Source organism: Cervus elaphus, chromosome 24 (assembly GCF_910594005.1).
Source record: "Cervus elaphus chromosome 24, mCerEla1.1, whole genome shotgun sequence".
NCBI classification, from domain to species: domain Eukaryota; kingdom Metazoa; phylum Chordata; class Mammalia; order Artiodactyla; family Cervidae; genus Cervus; species Cervus elaphus.
Genome location: NC_057838.1, coordinates 39,574,845 through 39,599,255, shown reverse-complemented (window position 1 = coordinate 39,599,255; position 24,411 = coordinate 39,574,845).

The following is a 24,411-nucleotide window of genomic DNA, read 5'->3' as shown; positions in this document are numbered from 1 at the left end:
GCACTTGGCACAAAGTTGAGTAGATGGTAGACTCTCAATAAAGGCACCCTGGATAGTTTAGTGGAGGTAGCACATTTCCCCTTTGAAATCTCAATTGTTTTCTCTTTCTTCTTTTTGTTCTATAGCATTTTGAGGTCAATAAGAATTTCTGTTCTACTTTGCAACTACTTTTTTTTTCCTTTGTGCTGACCTCCAATTATTTTTAACCATACCTCTTGACTTCTCATCATCTAGCATTTCTCAGAAAATACCCAGCCTTATAGTTCCATTAAAAATCTAATGAGGTCACATCTCACTAGTCCCCACAATTCAGGTAGTAGATTCATGTATCTTTTGTTTGGACGAGAAGCACCTTATACAAAATAGTATTGCATTTTTGTAAAGAATAGCTCAAATGTAGTATTTTCCTATTGTTAAAGCATCTTATTAGATCTCCAGCTCACAACTCTTTAGCAACAACATAAGGTCTGAAAAAGGGTGATGATTTTTACAGCAAAAGAATAGTTCCTCTCTCTAGAGAATAAAACTGTCATTGATCTTTATGATAAATTGAATCTCGGGGTCTGAAAATATAGACCTTGTTTTCCTTCTTTTATCTTTTTTCATTATAAGAATGACCTTCCCTCTATTATAAATCAAAAGTAACTAGGCTTTTGTGGCTTCTACAAAGTTACCAGGGACAAAATGTGTCCATGGCACTGGTCTGTTACTGTGTACCCCATCTGGGAGACTTCATAGGTATGTCCTTTAGGTTCTGTGTTTTGAGACTTACTCCTCAGCCTCCTGGTTAAAGAGAGGGGACACGTAAACTAAATGACTCCATTGGGAGAGAGCAATTGTTTTAGGAATATTTCATGCCTGTAAAACACAAAAATAAAAAGCAGTAGTAACAGCTCAATCAAATGTTGATTTTTATTTTATATTAATGTAACAAGGATCTCAAAAGCAAAGGGAAAAAAAAACAGATTTAATTCCTATTTTCTAATTTAAACAAGCAAGGTGAACAACATCTTAAAATTTTACTTTCTAACTTTTAATTGTATTTTTCTATTTTAAGGGGGGAAATTAAAGGTGGAAGAGAATATAGTTGACCCTGAAAACATGGGTTTGAACTGTGTGGGTTCACTTACATGTGGAAAATTTTCAATAAATACATACTGCATGACCTGCGATTGACAGAATTTGCAGAGGCAGAACTGCAGATATGGAGCATCCACTGTAAAGTGATACTCAGATTTCCACCCCCGTCACCCTGTTGGCTACTTATTTTACATATTGTGATGTAAGTTTCCCTGTTACTCTCTCCATACATCTCACCCTCTCCTCCCCTCTCCCCAGGTCCATAAGTCTGTTCTCTATGTCTGTTTCTCCACTGCTGCCCTATAAATAAATTCTTCAGTACCATCTTTCTAGATTCCATATATATGCATTAGAATACTATATTTATCTTTCTCTTTCTGACTCACCTCACTCTGGTTCTAGGTTCTAGGTTCATCTACCTCATTCGAACTGACTCGAATACATTCCTTTTTATGGCTGAGTAATATTCCACTTGTATATGTACCACAACTTCTTTATCTGTTCATCTGTCAATGGACATCTAGGTTTCTTCCATGTTTTAGCTATTGTAATAGTGGTGCAATGAACAATGGGATATTTATGTCTTTTTCAATTTTGGTTTCCTCAGGGTTTATGCCTAGGAGTGGGATTGTGGGGTCATATGGTGGTTTTATTCCTAGTTTTTTAAGGAATCTCCATACCATCTTCCATAGTGGCTGTATCAATTTACATTCCCATCAACAGTGCAAGAGCATTCTCTTTTCTCCATATCCTCTCTAGCATTTACTGTTGCAGACTTTTTGATGATGTCCATTCTGACTGGTGTAAGGGGATATCTCATTGTAGTTTTGATTTGTATTTCTCCAATAATGCATGATGTTGAGTATCTTTTCATGTGTTTGTTAGCCATCTGTATGTCTTCTTTGAAGAAATGTCTGTTTAAGTCTTTTCCCCAGTTTTTGATTGGGTTGTTTGTTTTTCTGGCATTGAGTTGTATGAGCTGCTTGTACATTTTGGAAATGAATCTTTTGTCAGTTGTTTCATTTGCTCTTATTTTCTCCCATTCTGAGGGCTGTCTTTTCACCTTGTTTATAGTTTCTTTTGCTGTGCAAAAGCTTTTTTAAGTTTAATCAGGTCCCACTTGTTTACTTTTGTTTTTATTTCTGTTACTCTAGGAGGTGGGTCATAGAGGATCTTGCTTTCATTTATGTCATTGAGTATTTTGCCTAAGTTTTCCTCTAAGGATACTCAGATTTTTGACTGTGAGGAGAGTCAACACCCCTAAATCCTCCATTGTTCAAGGGTCAATTGTAGGTATGCATTTAATTCCAAGAGGTATTTATTGAGAAGTGTGCCTCAAGAAGCTTGCAGGACAAATCCACTAGTAGATCAAACCCTGAATGAAAGAAAAGGCAGCACTATTAGAATGTGGAAGAGGAGAAACTTAATTTAGAAATCACAGACAACAGCATCCAAAAGATAAGGATGTTTGAGCATGCATAAAAAGGAAAAATTACTTTAGAAGTGAGGGAGTAGCATAAGAGAAATGCGGAAGTACTAAAATATAGGGCATGTTCACAGGCCATGGACTGCACAGCTTTGCATTCCAATCGTATTGTAGGAGATACAGCTGGGAAGACAGTATTGAGTCCTAGCATAGAGAACACTGGGCACCAGGTTAAGAGGCTTGATGTCAGTTCTACAGGTAATAAAGCATAGGGACTATTGGTATGGGAGCTATAAATCTGGCAAAAATAAGTTCAAGACCCGGTGCTAACATTTAGTAGTTGTGTGGCCTTAAGTAGTTTACTAGGTTTCTCTCTGAGAGTGATTGGTAAAGTGGGTATATCAACATTTTTGGTATATATGGTATATCAACATATTACCTCATTTGAATGCTGAGAGGGGCAAATAACCAAAGGCATGTAAAGATTTAGCACTGCTCCAGGATTCAGTCAGTGTGGGAAAGGTGTTAGGTATTACTATTAAGGGCAATGGGATCTGAAGCTTTTGAATTACGGGATACTGCCATATATAGAGGAGAAGGCAATGGCACCCCACTCCAGTACTCTTGCCTGGAAAATCCCATGGATGGAGGAGCCTGGTGGGCTGCAGTCCATGGGGTCGCTAAGAGTCGGACATGACTGAGTGACTTCACTTTCATTTTTCACTTTAATGCATTGGAGAAGGAAATGGCAACCCACTCCAGTGTTCTTGCTTGGAGAATCCCAGGGACAGGGGAGCCTGGTAGGCTGCCGTCTATGGGGTCGCACAGAGTCGGACATGACTGAAGTGACTTAGCAGCAGCAGCAGCCATATATAGAAGGGAGTTGAAGGAAGCGTGGATTTGGTGTATGTTAGTATTAATGACCAGAAGTTCATTTGTGAGATGACTGAGAGAGACTTTGAAAATCTAGAGCAACTGGGGGCAAATCAGTTATTGGAGACAATGTCTGGAAAAAGATTATGAATTTGGCTAGTCTTGAGACAAACTGGAAAGTTTTCAATTCTTCATTGTTAGGATGCACAAAGGACATCAACAAAGAATGCACAAAACTGTATACTGACCCTTTTAAAAACCAACAAAGTAGATTGAGAGGGCAATTATTCCAGAGATGGAATTAATGGCCATATTCTAGAACACTGCAACTAAAATGATGTTAATTACATTACATTGATTTGGTATATGCCTAAGAAAATGCAAACAAAGTTTCAGTGAAGATGACAAAACTTCTTAACCATCTAAGTTTTTTTTTTTAATAACAAAGGGATAACAAAACACATATTTACATATTTAGAGTAAAATTAATAAAATTAGACCACTCTGAGGACTTCCATTAATTCAAGTGAGTCTTTGTCTAGCAAGCATGCTCAACTGAGATAACCTCACTTCTGATCAACCTGCTTATCTAAAGATAGACTTTTAAACTCAGCAGGTTATACTGCCAATCTTCAGAAGAAACACAAAATAAATACTGGGATGTCTAGGCAGGTATTGAATGACTTCCAATATCAAGATTGGTGTGAACCAGAACAGAGTCATGAGACCTTGGATGAAGTCAACAGCCACTCTCTGGGTTATAAAATGTTTGCCTGTTGAAACAAGTTGAAGTGTCTACTAACATTATAAACTTGCCCATTAAAACGTTATATAAAATTCAGGGTTTCTTTAAGTGAAAAACTCAACTGCTGTAATAACAAGGTTTCATGTTATTTTCTATATTTAAAAATATTGCTTTATCCACTCGAGGTTATCAGTGCACATAGTTTAGTGTCCTTAAAAAAGGCATAGATTTAATTAATAAATAACTTAGATGTGATGGACATAAAAATAAATAACTAAGAATGAAACCTGGGTGTTATGAGAGCACATGGGCCAGGACCGAGTTTCACATGTTACTATGAAACAACCCTGCTTTGGTTGTACCTTTGATCATAGCAGTGTACAATACAGTTAATCTAGCATTGCAATAATCAGTCTAAGATCCAATAAAGGTTGGATTGGTATTCATGACTTTATGCGTATTGGCTACTCTTGGGTCAAAGAGAGCTGACTTGGCTAATTGAAAGAGAAAGAGGAGACTTCAAAAGCAAGGCCTGAAATCAATCGCCCCCTCAAAAACATCTTGCTTCCCTCAATACCTTTACCTACTGAGATGATTAAAGGAAAAAGGAAAGTGTTCTTTTGGAGCAAGAGAAAGGAAAGCAGAAGAGAAACCCAATATTTTCTTAGGGAAAGTGTACACTTTTACAAGTAAACAATTTTACTGGTTGTTACTATTTATTAAAAGCTAGGTTTGCTTTTTGCTGAGAACTGTATTTCTCATGTTTACTATCATATTTAATCTTCATGGTGCCCAAAGAGGTGAGGGTTGTTATCTCTATGCTCTAGAGAAGAAACCAGTGATAAAAGAGAAATAAGTTGGCCAAGACCACAAAGCCAATAGGTGGTGGCACAGAGAATGAAAACTATCTCAGCTGAACTCCAGGACCAATGCTCTTCATCACTACTCCATATTCCCTCTTCCTCAAGTATCTCTGCAGCATTTACTTAAGATTCAGAAATAAAATATTTTAATAGAAACATGTGTTTAAACAATTATTTTTTTAGCTGCACTGTGTGACCTGTGGGATCTTAGTTACCTTACCAAGAATAGAAACTTCACCCCTTGCCCTGGAAGAGCAGAGTCTTAATCACTTGACTGCAGGGAATTCCCCTTAGAAACATGTATTTTGACTTTGAAGAATTTTCTGCATAGAGCTTTAAATTCATCAATACTGCCTTATATTCAGTTACAGAAAGTGGCACTGGTTGAAATCTTGGATTTTCTTTAACCTACACTTTTTCTATGTGTGTGAATGTCATAAATAAATGGAAAAACTGAAAGCTGAGTTCAACAAGACTAAATCATGATCATTTCTAAATTCTTTAGCGTTTCCTCTTCTCTCTGGGGAGAAATAACAAATGATGGCTGTTGAAGGAGGCTAATTATAAAGAGTTTCTTGGGGGGAAAAAACTAAAAAAAAAAAAATTAAAAAAAGTAAGTTATGCTTTAATGGAAGTGAGTCAGACTTCCGTTTGGCAGAAAGAACTTTATTTTCAGGTGCAACTTTTGTCAATAGGATGGCTCTTCTGTCCATGGGATTCTCCAGGTAAGAATAACGGAGTGGGTTGCCACACTCTGCTCCAGGGGATCTTCTTGACCCAGAGATCAAACCTGCAACTCTTATATCTGTTGTACTGGCAGGCTGGTTCTTTACCACTAGTACCACCTGGGAAGCCACCAGCAGGACAGTATTTCTACTTAAAAGAATCCATGACAGCATAACGTCTCACTCAGAATGAAAGGCAGTAGAATGTATGCACAGTAGAATGTGAAGAGTAAATATTTGGGGACCAAAAGAAAACTGTATTTGAGACTCAGATCTACCACTTACCAGCTATTGGATTTTGTTACTTAAAATTGAAATAAAGTCATATCTACCAAATAGAATAATTGTGAGTTTTTAATAGGATAATGCATATGAAGTGCATGGCACAGTTTCTGGCATATGATAATACTCAATAAACAATAAAAGATGGTGGTAGTGTTAGGGATGGTATTGAGGGAAAACGCTAGATGTCTCTTTTAGCATTGTTGTATAGTCACTCAATCATGTCTGACTCTGCAACCCCATGGACTGTAGCCTGCCAGGCTCCTCTGTCCATGAGATTTCCCAGGCAAGAATACTGGAGTGGGTTGCCACTTCCTTCTCCAGTGAATCTTCCCAACCTTAGGGATCAAACAATGTCTTCTGCATTGGCAGGTGAATTCTTTACCACTGAACCACTAGAGAAGCCACCGTTTAGGGTAGACCTTCACAAACTGTAATATGTTTACAAATCACCTGGAGATCTTGTTAAAATACAGATCCTAATTGAGTATATCTATAGGTAGAGCCAGATAATACTGGATTAGATATTTTCTCTCACATTCTGAGGTGATGCTGATACTGTTGGTCTGGGGATCATACCCGAAGTAAAGGTCTAGTAGGTCAGGGACACTGTATGTAGATCATACTTATAAAAATAATAGAAAATCCCATTAAGATCATTCCCCCCATGCAGCAAAGAAAGGGGAGGGATTTCTGTAGTAATAATATTCTTTGACAATGATTTTTGCTTTCCAGTCTTATGCTTTGACCATCAGACTGCTAAATTTAGTTCAGTAAGGTCTTTGGAGCAGTTACTTGCTGACCTCCACAGTAGAGGACAGGCAATCAGATGTGGGTCCTTCTTGTAGGGAAGTTACAATTTACCTGCAATGAAAGGACTAACATGAATAATGCATTTAGATGGAAATATAAGGATGAATAAAATAAAGCACAAAAATGTATAGAATGAGAAATTGATGCTTCTACAGGAAGGAAACGGGAGAGAAGCTGCTTTCAGCCCCCTGTACCAATCATTTCAAAGGGTTTTAAAAAAATATTTTCACAGACAGGCACCCCACACTCAGCATCTCTCTGTAGTGTAGGAAAGCTGCTATCTGTGGTTATCAAAATATGAACTAGATCCCAGGGTATTTCAAAGTTCAAGATTGTAGGTCTTTCCAAACTCCAAATAGTGAACTATTCTTCATAGTTTGGGGATGGTCTGATGGTGAAAGAAGTTACGAAGTTTCTCGGAAAGTCTTACTCCTCAAATGCTTAGGGTATTAAGAAAAGTTAACACCAAAAACATAGCTAAGCAGGAGAAAACCATAATTCAAAAAGACACATGCACCCCAATGTTCATTGCAGCAGTGTTTACAATAGCCAGGACATGGAAGCAACCTAAATGTCCATCAAGAGAGGAATGGATAAAGATGATGTGGTACCTATATAAAATGGAATATTATTCAGCCGTAAAAAGGAACAAATTGTGCCATCTGCAGAGACATGGATGGACTACAGACCATCGCATAGAGTGATTTAAGTCAGAAAGAGAAACAAATATCATGTATTAATACATATAGGTGGAATCTATAAAAATGATATGGATGATCTTATTTGCAAAGCAGAGATAGAGACACATATGTAAAGAACAAACATATGGATACCACGGGGGAAGGTGGCATGTAATATGGATTGGGACAATGAAATTGGCCTATGTGTAAAATAAGTAACGACAGCTGACTGTCAGTTCAGTTCAGTTCAGTCACTCAGTTGTGTCCAACTCTTTGCAACCCCATGGACTGCAGCACGCCAGGCCTCCCCATCCATCATCAACTCCTAGAGTTTACTCAAACTCATGTCCATCAAGTTAGTGATGCCATCCAACCATCTCATCCTCTGTTGTCCCCTTCTCCTCCCACCTTCAATCTTTCCCAGAATCAGAGTCTTTTCAAATGAGTCAGTTCTTTGCATCCGGTGGACAAAGTATTGGAATTTCAGCTTTAGCGTCAGTCCTTCCAATGAATATTCAGGACTGATTTCCTTTAGGATGGACTGGTTGGATCTCCTTGCAGTCCAAGGGACTCTCAAGAGTCTTCTCCAACACCACAGTTCAAAAGCATCCATTCTTCAGTGCTTGGCTTTCTTTATGGTCCAACTCTCACATCCATACCTGACTACTGGAAAAATCATAGCTTTGACTAGACGGACCTTTGTTGGCAAAGTAATGTCTCTGCTTTCTAATATGTTGTCTAGGTTGGTCATAGCACAGGAAACTCTACTCAACACTTTGTGGTGATCTAAATGGGAAGGAAGTCCATGGAAGAGGAGATATATGTACGCATGTGGCTGATTCACATTGCTGTAGAGCAGAAATGAATGCAACATTGTAAAGCAAGTATACTCCAATTTAAAAAATGGCTAAATACATACTTCAAAACGGAAGATGAAAACCACAGGGTGAAAATATTTATATCATGTACAACATATATTTTCTTCACTTCTCTTTTCAAGACTGTTTGTAGGCAAAGTCAGTGGAATAGTAGCAGTTATAGATACACACTGGCTGTGTATATATACACACAAACTCACACACCAACTCTGACAAATGCCCAAAGGCAGAAATGCTTTATCATCACACAAAAATTAATTAAAGCAAGTGAAGAATGGAATCAATTAGAGCTACAGTGCTGTGTACTATAAAATACTTTCTAATCATTGCATCTAATTAAAAGGAAGAAAAAAATCATGACTTTTAAAGGACCTTAATTATTACAGAAGAAGAACATTAATTAGCAGAAATTCTCAGCTGGACATTCATGGATGTCTTTGGACAAAAGGAATATCTGACTAAGGAGACATGGCAGGCCAAAAAGATCAATGGGATTTCTGAGAAAAGAAGCTGTGAAGAACTTTGAACAATACCAGTTTGTTTGCTGATTAGTAGCATGTTCACTATGGATATTAGGACCCCAGAAGAAGATACATGGTGAAAAACTTGATTGAAAAGGCCATGGAAACTCTAGTGAATCAGTCTTGTTTCTATCTTGGGTATGAGAAGTGGACTAATTTAAGAATTAGCTTCGTGAATCAATCTATATGCAACAACACAAAGGTGCTTTCAGACCTTCTGGTGACCTTAGGGTTTTCACTATAAACATGAATTATTACTTCCAATTATGGAGCACAATCTGTTGGTCATTATTGCTCTAGTTAATAACAGGATGAAAATCAGCTATACTTCTATTAATTCAACTTTTTCAATATCCTATTAATTGATTCAGGATGACATCTTTCTTCTTAGAATATTTCTTTTCTAATCATACAAACAACATATGCTCATTGAAGATATTGTAGAAAAATGCGTAAGTGCTCAAAACTCACAAGGAAAACTAGGTCATTTTCTTTCAATATGACCGGGGCAAAAAGCCTAGTGTTGGTACTATGAGATTTGAGAGTACCACAGATGTTTCCTGGGCCTGATGGATGGGATTGTGTTAATCAACTTTGACATCATTCTTTTTTAATCATTTCTGTTAGATATTATCCTTAATAGACATTATTTTGTTATTGCTTAAAAATTTAGATGGAGAAAATATCTTTTGTGAACAATCTGTTGAACAAGCCATGATCTGTAGAATCTGAGCAGAAAGTAGTACCTCAGCTAACCCATTCTCACAGGCTTGTGCCTTTCTGGCTCTTGGATAAAATATCATGCCAGTCTCACAGATCTGATGACTAGCATCATCTAAATAGACCAGATTTCCAGCAGCTTAAATCTTTTTTTCCTCCTTTGGCTCAGACCTGCTTTGGGCTTACAAACCTGACATGGGGATGGAACAGGCATGTGTGGGAAGTCCCAGCCAGTTCCTTCACAGTTTGTACACCTTATGTTTTATTTCCAGCTTCAAATTTCCTATGTTTTTCCTAGTTTCCTCAGGACAGGAGCAGAAAGGAAGAGAGTAGGAAGGGTCTGTAAATCTCTCACCAGGCTGTTACAGTTACCATATAGCTTTGGTGTCCATTTGGTATGTCCGATGTCCCAAATGCATTCTGTATCTCCTGTTTGTGAGTTCTTCAGAGATGCAAATTCCGCCCATGAAAGCATCAATTGTAGATACGGCCACCACCTTAGCACCTAGTTCTGAAAGACTACCATTCTTTTGGGCTCAGCTCTGCCCTCCAGGAACTTTTCTTAGAAGGATAGCTCTCAAAACAATCCCATCTCTCCGGGCTACGTTGATGAGTGCTTCATCCCCTCCAAGCTTCAGTAGAGCAAGCTTTTCTCCAGGCAACCCAGGCTCTCTTATCCTGGTAAGCAGATCTCCTTGGTGTGTGTTAGGAACCATCCCTCCATCCTCAATTCCCAGCTTCACACTGCAAGCTTGCAGAGTAGTTTCCTTAGGAGCAGACTCCGAGACCAAGATTTCAGGGCAAGTAATTTATAAGAGAGGTGATCTCAGAAAGCATCAACAGGGAACTGAGACAGGGAGGTGAGGGAAGCCAATAACAGGGATATTCTCAAGCATTTAGAACATGGCAGGCGACTGGGCTTCATTCTCATTGGGAGCCCTGGGAGACATTGGTGAACAAGCCTTAGAGTCATCCCCTTTGCACAAAGGTGATCTGGGGCAATAAACTACCAATTCCTTTTGGCCTTTCACTGAGGGTTGTTCCCAGGGGATATTAGAGTTCCTGAATCTCTGCCTGACTTGTACATAGACCTAGTAAGTTCAAGGGACTAAAGAAGGCCTCAGGTAAAGTTCTGAACACTGGCCTTTGGAATTTGCTGGGTCAGTTCAACTGGAGGGGAGGAGGAAGCCATTTGTTTCTTCTATTACCAATTATTTTTTATTTTAAAATCTCATATGTATGTATAATACATATTTATGCATGTACCTATGTATATATATATTTATGTTATGATACAATAAGCATAGCATGAAATTGACCATTCTAACCATTTTTAGGTATACAATTTAGTGGCACTGAGTACATTTCTAATGTTGTACAATCATCACCAATATCCATTTCCAGACTTTTTAACTGTCCCAAACAGAATTCTACACCCATTAAACAATAACTCCCTATGCCTCCTCCCCGCCTTCCTGCATCAGCCCCTGCATCATCTATTCTACTTTCTGTCTCTATACATTTACCTATTCTAAGTCCTGCATATAAATGGAATCATACAATATATTTGTCCTTTTTGTGTCTGCAAGCTCTTCTTTTCTGATATCTTCATAGTGGGTGATAAGCTAAGAGTTTATAAAACTAGTTCCACAAACATTTTATCACAACCTGCTATGGTGGCTAGGCACTTCTTATGGTGTTCTTAGCTTCAAGGCCTCGGCCAAAAGGAAGGGGAGTTTCATTTTGACAGCGTGTTCACATCTGTATCAGCTCATGCTAACCTAAACAGTGTGAGCTCCACTGAGGGAAAGCAAACATGATTTTGCCCATTAGCATTATGCCTTTCCATATCATACTCAGGTGGACCTTGATACATGAAAGAGCAGTATGATTATAAGGATTTCAATTGTCAATAGTCTGCTTTTCTCTGAGGTTTTGAAATACTCTGCAACTCTGGGGTAGATAAAAATAACTTATTTAAATGCATACAGACTCTCTAGGATTAACTGTTTACACACTTTTCAGTCCTCTACAAAGGAAAATAATATTATTAATAAAGGGTCCAAAAATTTCAGACTGTACTGAATTTTAAGGTCAAGAAGTGATGATGAGAAGTGAAAGTTTGCTTCTTGAATACCATTTCTGTCATTTAGTTATTTGACATCTTTATTATTTCATTTATATCTAGTGCTGTTTCAAGAAAGATTTGAGATTGGTTTCAAATGACTTGGCAGTGTTAATGAGGACAGTATATTGACAACTGAAAGAAAAGACATTCTCAACAGAAATTCATCATATCTTTAGTAGCTTCTGCTTTACAGAAATGATTATGGAAAGCATCAAATTAAACTAAAGTTTGGCAGATTTTACCATCTCTATTCTTAAAAAACTAAGGATAAAACCACCTGAAGGAAGAACTCGGCTATGCCTATTTATAGTTTAGAGGCTGAATTATACATTCACATTTCTAAAGACAATGCAAAATGAAAGCAATGGGGGAAGTAACTGGGAATGGCCTCCTTGGGGGTGACAGTACTAAGATTTTTGTTGTTTTTCTAATAGAAATCCAGGACAATTGTAGATTGAAGCTTTGGGGTGGAACTAATAATGGGGAGAAAACGTAACTGAGTATCAGAGAGCACTGTAGTAAACCTTTTTTTTTCTTTTAAGAAAAGATAAAGCTTCTAACTTAATGAGAAGCTTGAAATAACTTTAATTTACTTATCCATTTACTAGGAAATAGGGAACGAAGCTAAGGGGAATGTGGAGTGAGAAATTTTAAGGTTACTTGGACATAAATAACGGTTAAGTTGGATCAAATTGGCCACAGCTTCAAGCCAGCATGACCATTATATTTTTATTTTTTTCATTTCTCACAAGTGCTATTGCAATCTTAACACTTAGGGAATCCTGTACGTTTATGTATCTCAAAGTAAGTCAAGAAACATTTACTAAGCACATTATTAGAGAAATGAGGACTAAGGCTGATTTGGATTGGAAGCAGAAGAAACAAAAGTCATCATCCTTGCCTGTGAGGATTAGATGTGTTCAGTGCTTTTAAATTGTTCCAAGACTAAATTTCATTTCCAAAAATATTCTGTAGCTGTTCAAGCACATACATGAGCAACACAGAGCTGTATCCAATTAATTTGTACATGGCCGATCTGAAATGTGTATATAGGATTTGGACTGGACTTCGTTCTTTTATCTTCAGTTTTGGCAAAGAAAGAGGATACTAAGTGGAATTGGTTTATTGAACACTGAACCAGAAAGGGCAGCATCATAAAACTGTCTATTTTTTTCCAATAAGTGCCTTCTACCCTATGCTGCTAAATATTTCCTGTCCTTTAGGGACATCTTCAACAGAATATATAACATCTCCCTGTCAATGACTTCTGCCCAAGTACCACCAGAACATACTTATGGTTGACGAGTGGGGGTCATTACTGGGTTCAGTGAGGAACACCCTGGGCTGTGGGCAACTGTGAGCATCTCCACTGAACAGTGTTAGAATGGACTGTGTACAAGATGTGGGCTCGTGTTAGCTGAATTTGAAAAGGGTTTAAGGTTTGGGGAAGGGTTTCAAGAAGTGGGACTTTCTCCAGGCTGGGTTTTATCAGGAGATGGGTGATTCTATGAAGGGAATCTGAGTCTCTCTAGAGGGAGTATAGATCCAGGCTGGGCGAAAGCTGTCACAGCTAGAGAAGCAGTGGTCACTCCTGCCAGCCAGCAGAGAGGTTGTCTGGAACTCTGTGGTTTGTACAGTGACCCTGTTTTTATCTCTGCTTAGACAAAATTATGAAGAGGTTTTATTTTATCTGCCTTCACAGTGTAGAAGGGCCTCATCAGATGTTGACAGTCTATGAAATTGTATACCTGCATGAGGAGAATGCCAAGCCCTGTCTGTGAGGGACAGTGCAGCTCCTAATAGCACCCACCCTAGCTGGTAAAATGAGGCCAGCTCTTGGCTGTCAGCAAATGTATCTCTCTTTCTCATCCATCTCCTTTAGTTAGTATCAGGTCTAGTCTGTATAATGTATCTCCTTCCTTTTCGAGCTCAAGTGTGATGTGTCCTTTAAGCACCGCCAAATCCCTTCAGATTATACACTGGAAGTGAAAAGTAGATTCAAGGGATTAGATCTGAGAGACAGAGTGCCTGAAGAACTATGGATGGAGGTTTGTAACATTGTACAGGAGTACAATGATCAAAACCACCCCCAAGAAAAAGAAATGCAAAAAGGCAAAATGGTTGTCTGAGGAGGCCTTACAAATAGCTGGGAAAAGAAGAGAAGCAAAAGGCAAAGGAGAAAAGGAAAGATATACCCATCTGAATACAGAGCAAGGAGAGATGAGGAAGCCCTTCTAAGTGATCAATGCAAACAAATAGAGGAAAACAATAAAATGGGAAAGACTAGAGATCTCTTCAAGGAAATTAAGAGTTACCAAGGGAACATTTCATGCAAAGATGGGCACAATAAAGGACAGAAACAGTATGGACCTAACAGAAACAGAAGATATTAAGAGGTGGCGAGAATACACAGAAAAACTATACAAAAAATATCTTCATGACCCAGATAACCATGATGGTGTGATCACTAACCTAGAGCCAGATATCCTGGAATGCAAAGTCAAGTGGGCCTTAGGAAGCATCACTACAAGCAAAGCTAGTGGAGGTGATGGAATTCCAGCTGAGCTATTTTAAATCCTAAAAAATGATGTTATAAAAGTAAAATATGCCAGTAACTCAATATGCCAGCAAATCCGGAAAACTCAGCTGTGGCCACAGGACTGCAAAAGGTCAGTTTTCATTCCAATTCCAAAGAAAGGCAATGCCAAAGATTGCTCAAACTACCACGCAATTGCACTCATCTCACACACTAGCAAAGTAATGCACAAAATTCTCCATGCTAGGCTTCAACAGTACGTGAACTGAGAAGTTCCAGATGTTCAAGCTGGATTTGGAAAAGGTGGAGGAATCAGAGATCAAATTACCAAAATCTGTTAGATCATAGAAAAAGCAAGAGGATTCCAGAAAAATATCTACTTCTGCTTCATTGACTACGCTAAAGCCTTTGACTGTGTGGATCACAACAAACTGCGGACAATTCTTAAAGAGATGGGAAAACCAGACCACCTTACCTGCCTCCTGAGAAATCTGTATGCAGGTCAAGAAGCAACAGTTAGAACTGAACATGGGACAAAGGACTGGCTCCAAATTGAGAAAGGAGTTTCTCAAGGCTGTATATTATCACTCTGCTTATTTACCGTATATGAAGAGTACATCATGCGAAATGTGGGCTAGATGAAGCACAAGCTGGAATCAAGATTGCCGGGAGAAATATCAATAACCTCAGGTACACAGATGACATCACTTTTATGGCAAAAAGAAAAGAGGAACTAAAGAGCCTCTTGATGAAAGTGAAAGAGAAGAGTGAAAAAGGTGGCTTAAGACTCAACATTCAAGAAACAAAGATCATAGCATCTGGTCCTATCACTTCATGGCAAATAGATGGGGAAAAAGTGGAAACAGTGAAAGACTTTATTTTTGGGGGCTCCAAAATCACTTCAGATGGGGACTGCAGCCATGAAATTAAAAGATGCTTACTCCTTGGAAGAAAAGCTATGACAATCATAGACAGTATATTGAAAAGCAGAGACATTACTTTGCCAACAAAGGTCTGTCTAATCAAGGCTATGGTTTTTCCAGTGGTCATGTATGAATGTGAGAGTTGGACCATGAAGAAAGCTGAGCACCAAAGAATTGATGCTTTTGAACTGTAGTGTTGGAGAAGATTCTTGAGAGTCCCTTGGACTGCAAGAAGATCAAACCAGTCAATCCTATGGGAAATCAGTCCTGAATAATCATTGGAAGGACTGATGCTGAAGCTGAAACTCCAATAGTTTGGCCACCTGATGTGAAGAGGTGACTCACTGGGAAAGACTCTGATACTGGGAAAGATTGAAGGCAAGAAGAGAAGAAGATGGCAGAGGATGAGAAGCTTGGATGGCATCACTGACTCGATGAACATGAGTTTGAGCAGGCTCCAGGAGTTGGTGATGCACAGGGAAGCCTGGCATGCTGCAGTTCATGGGGTCGCCAAGAGTCAAACATGACTGAGTGACTGAACTGAACTGAACTGAGCAGAATTGGGGCTTACCCAGTGCTGGCTTGCCCCTGGAGCACATATATTAGACAGATGGGAGCCCTGCAGATTTTGCTCAGGTTTTAACTCCCTGATTTAGAAGATTAAATTCCTTCTAGGACTCTTTCCCCATCCCCCTCCTTTCTCCTCCATTGGTTCACCTCATGTACTGGGATCTCTTTTCTGTATTTTGTCATCTCCCTTTGATTCTGTTCTTTCCTGTCTACAAAAGTGCCGGGCAGGTTAGCAAATCCTTGGCCTAAGAAGAAGCTCAAGGGAGCTTTTCCTCTTCTTGCAGCCCTCTTGAAGTCTATGCATGGATCCCTTGGAGCCCCATTCTCCCACAGATGTGGAGGGGCTGATGGGCAGCATCTGCCATTCAGAGAAAGTTTCGCCACTCCTTGTCAAACTGAATTCTTATATGGACCACTGGAGGGAGGGGTGGCTAGACTTTTTAGGGGCTGCCAGAGACTATGTAGCTGCTGTTTTATTAGTCCTGGAGGTGGCATCCATTCTTTCTTCTGACTGCAAGATTCAGTATGACGCATTTTTTGTCCCAGCTTTGGGTCTTAATCTATAATTCCAGAACAGTGAGAGAAGTCATGCTCAGATTCTCACTCTAGAGGTTGCAAGGAGGAGTTCTAAATCTCTTTAAAGACTTAACTACTGAGATTCACTTCTACTTGCATCTTTATGTTAATTACAAATATTTCTCCAAAATTGAAAAGTGCATTTCCAGCTGACCTGCAATGGAATCCAATCTTTTGTAATGTCTGCCTCACATATACTTCTGAGAAAGATTCAAATGCTTGGGAAAGAGTTCCATGGTTGATTAACAACGTCTGTCATGATTACAGCAGAGGCGGGTTCAGGTATGCTTGCCAAGCATATAGAATCCTAGAGCACGCAATATAGGTTTAACTAGCAGGAATAGAATATATGTTGCTGAAAGCAACAAACTATCGTGGAACATTTTTATAATTTTGACATTTTTATTAATCCAATTTGAATTTCTCTGCCAATAGAAGTGAACTGGGAAATCAGTTTATATAGGGAAATAAAAATAATATGACACACAGTAATAGAAGGATGCTGAATGAAAATAAAGAAATAATATACAAGTCTCAGTTACTACTAGATATTCTATATGCCAGGTTTTTTTTTTTAAGTCACAAAATATGCTTGACCTCCTGAAAGGGTTTATTCAGGTTGTTCTAAAAATTGGCCTTAAAAATGGTTTTTAAGTTTTCAATATATCATCTTTCTTAACCGTGACTGGGAGAATTAAGCCTAACTAAGCAGCGCATTCACTGAACAAGCAAAGATACTGAATTGACACTCAAGAAGAAATTAGATGAGGGAATCTGGGAATTTAAATGGCACACACAACAATGAAAGCTGCTGGAAAAATATGATAAAAAAAAGTCTGTTCCTATTAGAAGGAGAAATTATCAATGCAATAAGCACAAGAGAAAATTATTCTGAGAGCTAAATCTAGTAACAATGTGAAAATGGAGAGAAAATATACTATCATCGGCACTTTCATTCATGTTATTTTAACATCATAAATCCTCCTGTCTTATTGATCAGTGGGGAATAATCAGTATTTTTAGTAAATTGTTGCCTTTTATCCACATAGACTTTTGCAAAAACCAAAAAGAGTATTGTCAGTATGTTAGCGGACAAAAACAAATCCATGGCAAGTTCAAAAAGGGGTATTCATATTGGTAACTAGAATTAATCTATTATCCATTCTGTGTCAGTAAAATGGTTGCAAATGGAGGGCAAGTAAAGAGAAAATTGTCAGAAGATGAGCCTGTAAATACATATGTAACATTGTCAATTTAAGAATAAAACTGATATGAAATGAAATTTCATGGTGCTTTGGTTACTGTCACAGAAATCATTTAAATTCAAATTATAGCAAACAAACCCAAGAAAACCCAATTAAAACCCAAAGAGTTACCATTAAATAATATCAGAATACTTCATATTTCAGACTTGGAAATTTGGATTCATTGTAGCTAACTGTGTGTAGAGGGAGGTAAGCAAGCAAATCTACTCATTTTCAATTAGATCCAGAACTGAGGCTGAATTTTGGGGTCAGGTCTTTTTCCCCAAGTAACCAAACGCATGGCTTTAATTCTCTGTTTTGTTCTCATGAAATGAATGACCAAATGCAAAGAAATCAGCAAATTATACTTGTTTTCATTTTTTTCCACCTGAAAAATTTCATTTGAAAATATACAATGAACAGTTCTCAGAAGTGAAGTGCATATAATTTGAAGGCAAGCTGACTCAGGTTTCTCTATGGGCAATATCAACATCTGTGTGATTGTTCTGGAGCAATCTCATAATCTTTCCATGCCTCAGAGTCCTTATCTGTACAGTGTGAATAACAACACTATCTACAAATAACACTTTATGGGAGATAATGGGATCATGCCTATGAAACATTAAGCATAGTTTGTAGCACATAATAAGTACCCAATAAATTTTAGCTGCTCTACTATACCATCAAAATTGTTGCCTTTTTTTTGGACATACCTAGTTAAGAAGCGATAGAATATGACATGTACACAAGGTATTCAAGTTTTTAACACTATAGATGGGACTGTGGTATTACCAGTCTCATCTGTAGTAAATTCTGCACAGAATTTCCATCAAGAAAATGCAAATCAAAATCACAAATACCACTTCATACCTACTAGGATGATTTTAATTTGAAAAATAACATGAATAAACTGGACTACCCAAATTTGAATCATCTGATGGATGGATAAATAATATGTATTATAGCTAGACAATGGAGTATTATTCAGCAATGGAAATGGAATAATATAGTGGTACATGCTACAACAGGAATGAACATCGAAAACATCACAGTAAGTATAGCGAAGTCATAAGTGAAAAGAGCCAGTCAGAAAGGACCTCATATTGTGTGATTCCACCCACATGATATGCCCAGAATAAGCCAATCTATTGGGAAAGAACGGTTGGGTGGGGGTGTTTAGGCATGACAGCTAATGGGTGTGTGGTTTCTTTCTGTGACGACTAAAATGTTCTGAAATTTACTGTGGTGTCCATTACACATCTCTGTGTATATACTCAGTCATTTCATTGTACATTTAAAAAATGGGATTGACATATATATGCTACTGTGTACGAAACAGATGAGAATTACTGTATAGCACAGGTGATTAAAAAGAAGGTACAATTCATTTGTAGGACATATATTAAGTTAAGCTTAAAAAATGCACTCCAATATACATTAGGTACAGCAAATGCTGTTTGATTTCATTTATACAAGCTACCTAGAAGATTCAAATTCACAGAGTCAGAAAGTTTATTGGTAGATGCCAGGAACAGTTTTAGATGAGAAAGGTGAAAAACTTGGGAGATAGATGATGGTGAGAGTTGCAGAGCAATGTGAATGTACTGAATGCCATTGAACTGTACAGATAAATATGGTTAAAATAATATGTTTACATAATATGACTTTTACCACAATAAAAAAAATTTTAAGTGAAAAAATAATAATAACAGAAATACCAGAAATTCTGACTACATGGTTACAGAATTAACAGACTTGATCATACCTTCACTATAAGCTGTTGCCAACACCCAGGTTTAGAGAATGCTTAATTTCCATTACAGGAAACAATTCTCTCAAAATACAAATAGCCCTGCTCCGGATAACAGACGGGTGGTGGTTTAGTCACTAAGTCATGTCCGACTCTTGCAACCCCTTGGACTGTAGCCCACCAGACCCCTCTGTCCATGGGATTTCCCAGGCAAGAATACTGGAGTGGGCTGCCATCTCCTTCTCCAGGGGATCTTCCTGACTTAGGGATTGAAATTGTGTCTCCTGTATTGGCAGGTGGATTCTTTACTGCTGAGACACCAGGGAAGCCAGTACATGCATTATTCCTGAAGAACAAGTATTCCTTCTAATATAAGTATCCTCTCAGGTGTTATAGGAATTCATTCATTCATCACTCTGAATTCACCATCAGAAGAATTCAGTTCTAAAGTCAAAGGCAGCATTCATCTTGGTTGCAAGAACATGTGAGTATTGAGGCAAAATTCTTCAGTGTATTAGTCGTAAACCCATTTTCAAATAACCAATCCATTTTGTATGAATCAGAAAACCTAATCAAGAGGACAGGCATCCTTACTATCTATTTTATGGTCAGAGAGAAGATACATAATCAAAACCACTACTCTGACCCCAAAGAAATGTTTTACTGGATTTGCACAATGGTTTTTGAATGATTTTTTTTCAATATCTTAGATAGAATATAGATTCCATACTTCTTCATGATTCCACCACATTCCTATGGTTTAATCTCATGCTTGGCCTACTTCTTTATTGTCTTTATCGGTCTCTATAAGCATTTCAGTTTGTGATCACCAGCAGTTTTGCTACTGGTCATAAACCGTGAGAAAATTATAATTTAAAAAGACACCAGCACTCCAATGTTCATTGAAGCACTATTTACAATAGCCAGGACATGAAAGCAACCTAAATGTCCACTGACAGATGAATAGGTAAAGAGGATGTGGTATATATACACAATGGAATGTTACTCTGCCATTAAAAGGAATAAAATTGGGTCACTTGTAGAGACATGAATGGAGCTAGAGTCTGTCATACAGAGTGAAGTGAGTTAGGAAGAGAAAAAAATATTGTATGTTAACACGTATATGTGGAATCTAGGATAATGGTAGTGATGAAAACCTGTTTGCAGGGCAGGCATAGACTTTAACACACATATGTGGAATCTAGGATAATGGTACTAATGAACCTATTTGCAGGATAGGAATAGATATTAACACACATATGTGGAATCTAGGATAATGGTACTGATGAACCTATTTGCAGGGCAGGAATAGAGACGTGGACATAGACGTGGACATATGGACACTGTGGGGGGATTAGGAGGTGTGGGATGAACTGAGAGATTGGGATTGACCTATAAACACTACCGTGTGTAAAATAGCTAGCTAGTGGGAACCTGCGGTACATCACAGAGAGATGAGTGCTCTGTGGTGACCTAGAGGGGTGGGATGAGGAGGAGTAGGAGGCATGCTCAAGGGGCAGGGGATATATGCATGTGTGTGTGTGTGTGTGTGTGTGTGTGTATGATTCACTTTGTTGTACAGCAGAAACTAAGATAATATTGTAAAGCAACTACACTCTAATTTTAAAAATAAATATAAGGGAAAAACCATGCTAAAGTTCAGGTTTCTTCTGTTGTTCAGTCTCTAAGTAGTGTACAACTGTTTGCGATCCCATAGACTGCAGCACAGGCTTCCCTGTCTTTCACTATCTCCCAGAGTTTGCTCAAATTCATGTCAATTGCATCAGCAATGCCATCCAACCATCTCATCCTCTGTCATTCCCTTCTCCTCCAGCACTCAATCCTTCCCAACATCAGGGTCTGTTCCAATGAGTCAGTTCTTGGCATCAGGCGGCCAAAGTACTAGAGCTTCAGCTTTAGCATCAGTTCTTTCAGTGAATATTCAGGGCTGATTGCCTTTAGGATGACTGGTTTAATCTCCTTGCTGCCCAAGGACTCTCAAGAGTCTTCTCCAGCACCACAGTTTGAAAGCATTGATTCTCTGGCTCAGTTTTCTTTATGGTCCAACTCACAAAATCTATATATGACTACCGGAAAAAACATAGCTTTGATTATTCAGACCTTTGTTGGGAAAGTGAAGTTTTTACTTCCTAATATGCTGTCTAGGTTTGTCACAGCTTTTCTTCTAAGAAGCAAGTGTCTTTTAATTTCATGGCTACAGTCACCATCCACAGTGATTTTAGAGCCTAAGAAAATAAAATCTGTCAGTGTTTCCCTATCTATTTGCAATAAAGTGATGGGACCGGATGCCATAATCTTCATTTTTTGAATGTTGAGTCTTACCAGCCTTTTCACTCTCCTCTTTCACATTCATCAAGGGGCTCTAGTTCCTCTTTGCTTTCTGCCATCAGGATGATATCATCTGCATATCTGAGGTTATTGATATTTCTCCTGGCAATCTTGATTCCAGCTTGTGATTCATCCAGCCCAGCGTTTGGCATGATGTACTTTGCATATAAGTTAAATAAACAGGGTGGCAATGTAGAGCCCTGACATACTCCCTTCTCAATTTTGCACCAGTTTGTTGTTCCATGTCTGGTTCTAACTGTTGCTTCTTGACATGCATATACATTTCTCAGATAAGGTGGTCTGGTATTCCCATCTCTTGAAGAATTTTCCAGAGTTCGTTGTGATCTTACAGAAAGGCTTTAGTGTAGTCAATGAAGCAGAAATAGATGTTTTTCTGGAATCCTCTTGCTTTTTCTATGATCAAACAGATGTTGGCAATTTGATCTCTGGTTCCTCTGCCTTCTCAATTCAGCTTGTACATCGGGAAGCTCTTGGTTCACATACTGTTGAAACTTAACTTGAAGGATTTTGAGCATTACCTTGCTAGTGAGAGAGTAATTTCCTAGGCAGGTTGATAAGAAGTCCAGGGGTCCCCAAGGAAAGAGGGGTCTGGAATTCTTAAGGAGGAAGAAAGGAGAAACTTTTTTCCCCCTCTACATTCCTTAGGATTATATAACAATAATGTATCCTGCTTGAGGACAGTCTCTGGAAAAAACCTTCTGGCTAATCCTGTTATCTTAAAAATGTAAATTATGGGAGTAGGTCTACTGAGATCTTTACAACCTCCAGGCATTCTTTTGATTCATTGTAATAACTAATTGGAGAGTATATAAACTCCATTGCTAACTTTAGCAAGGGGGTACTCTTTCTGACCCCTTCTGATATCTATGTCAGAAGCTTTCTCTATCCCTTTTATACTTTAATAAAACTCTACTGCACAAAAGCTCTGAGTGATCAAGCCTCGTCTCTGGCCCCGGATTAAATTCTTTCTCCTCTGGAGGTGAAGAATCCTGGCATTTTTTCATAGTTCAGCAACAACCTTCCACTAGCACGTGAAATGAGTGCAATTACACGGTAGTTTGAACATTCTTTGGCACTGCACATCTTTGGGATTGCGATGAAAACTGATTTTTTTCCCAGTTCCTTATGGACATTTTAAAATTCTTTAGAAAAGCCAGCACATACATATCTTCTTATGCCCTCCTGACCTACCATCTAAGAACTTTTAGGAAGCATATGCCCTGGGGTGCACTATTGGTACACTGCATATGGACTACTGGTTCTCAAGTTTGATTGAGTATTAGCAACAACTAACTGGGTTGTTAAAAATATAGATTTCTTGACCCTTTCCCCAATGTTTCTGATTCTGATTTCCCCAGTGATTCTGATTATGGATGGGGCCGAATAATTTGCATTTCTCATGAGTTCAGAGATGATACTAATGCTGCTGCTCTGGGAATCACACTTTGAGAATCACTAACCTAGATAAATTTAAAAGAAAATATAATCTTTCTGTGATATTCATCCTGGAGCACCAAAGTGCGATTAAAAAGTTAAAATTACAACAGCTGGCAAATGAGTTCTCAAACCCAGGCAAGGCAAGTTAAGCTCATTTTTTGCCAAGAGGACTAAAACAGTTGGAAGGTTTTCTAGGCTTACTGGCACATGAAGTGATAAAGAAAGTTCTTAAGGACTATTACTTAGGTGAATGGAGCTGAGAGATGATTGAGCAGTATGAGACTGAAGCCTTAAGTCATGAAAGGGCTAGACAGTGTTCCTCCACTTGTTATATAAGTTAGAGTCATCTGGGATTTACAAATATGGATGAGGACCCACGTGTAGAGATCCTAATGTGTTCAAGTACCCCAGGCTAGGGTAAATCTGCTTGGTTAGAGCTGGGTAACTCCATGCAATCCATCAAACAGAGCACTCAGCACTCACTGGACACAACCAGGGCTGGAGGGCATGAAAAACCAGAAGTTCTAATGGAGGAAAATAATTTGACTTGGGAGACTTCATTCACTGTTCAAGGAATTTATTATTCCCCAAGGGCCTGGGAAAATGGATACGATATAAAGAAAGCTCAGTCCCTGGTGCTTTGCTGAAGCTCCCTAGCCAGGACTAAGGCCCACCGTAGAGGGTACAGCACATTTCCATTCCTCCCTGAGCTCCAGCCACCCAGCTAGGCCAGAAAATGGGCCAGCCTCCTGTTTCTGCCTCTTCTGTTGAGTTAAAGAAAGGGATGTTCCAAAAGCGGTCCATGTGTGGCATCCTCTCCACTCACACTATACATCTGTTCTCTTCCTTTCTGAGGGCTATTTTAGTTCTTCTAAATTCACTCATTTCCAACACCATGACACAGCTATAAAACTTCCTCCAGGGGTTTAATTAGATGTTGCACCTTATCACAGCAATTAGAGGCAAGGGAGAGACAGGCAATTTGCACTAGGCTTGTGAAGTCAGCTTTCTTGTAGCTTCTTTTACTCTTGTTGGAATATACATTTGTAGAGCTTGTTTCCCCAAACCTAACCTGGGTCCTGGCTCAGGTGCGTGATGTGGGCAAATGCACTTAATCTTTCAAGGGCACACACAAACTAAGCTTTTTATTATAGAACTAAGAATATTTTGGCAAAATTTATAAAAATATTTAATCATTTATCTCAAGTAGATTATTTATATGCACATCCAGCTCCTTTTCACGCCTATCACTCTAGTCCCCTTTTCTTGAC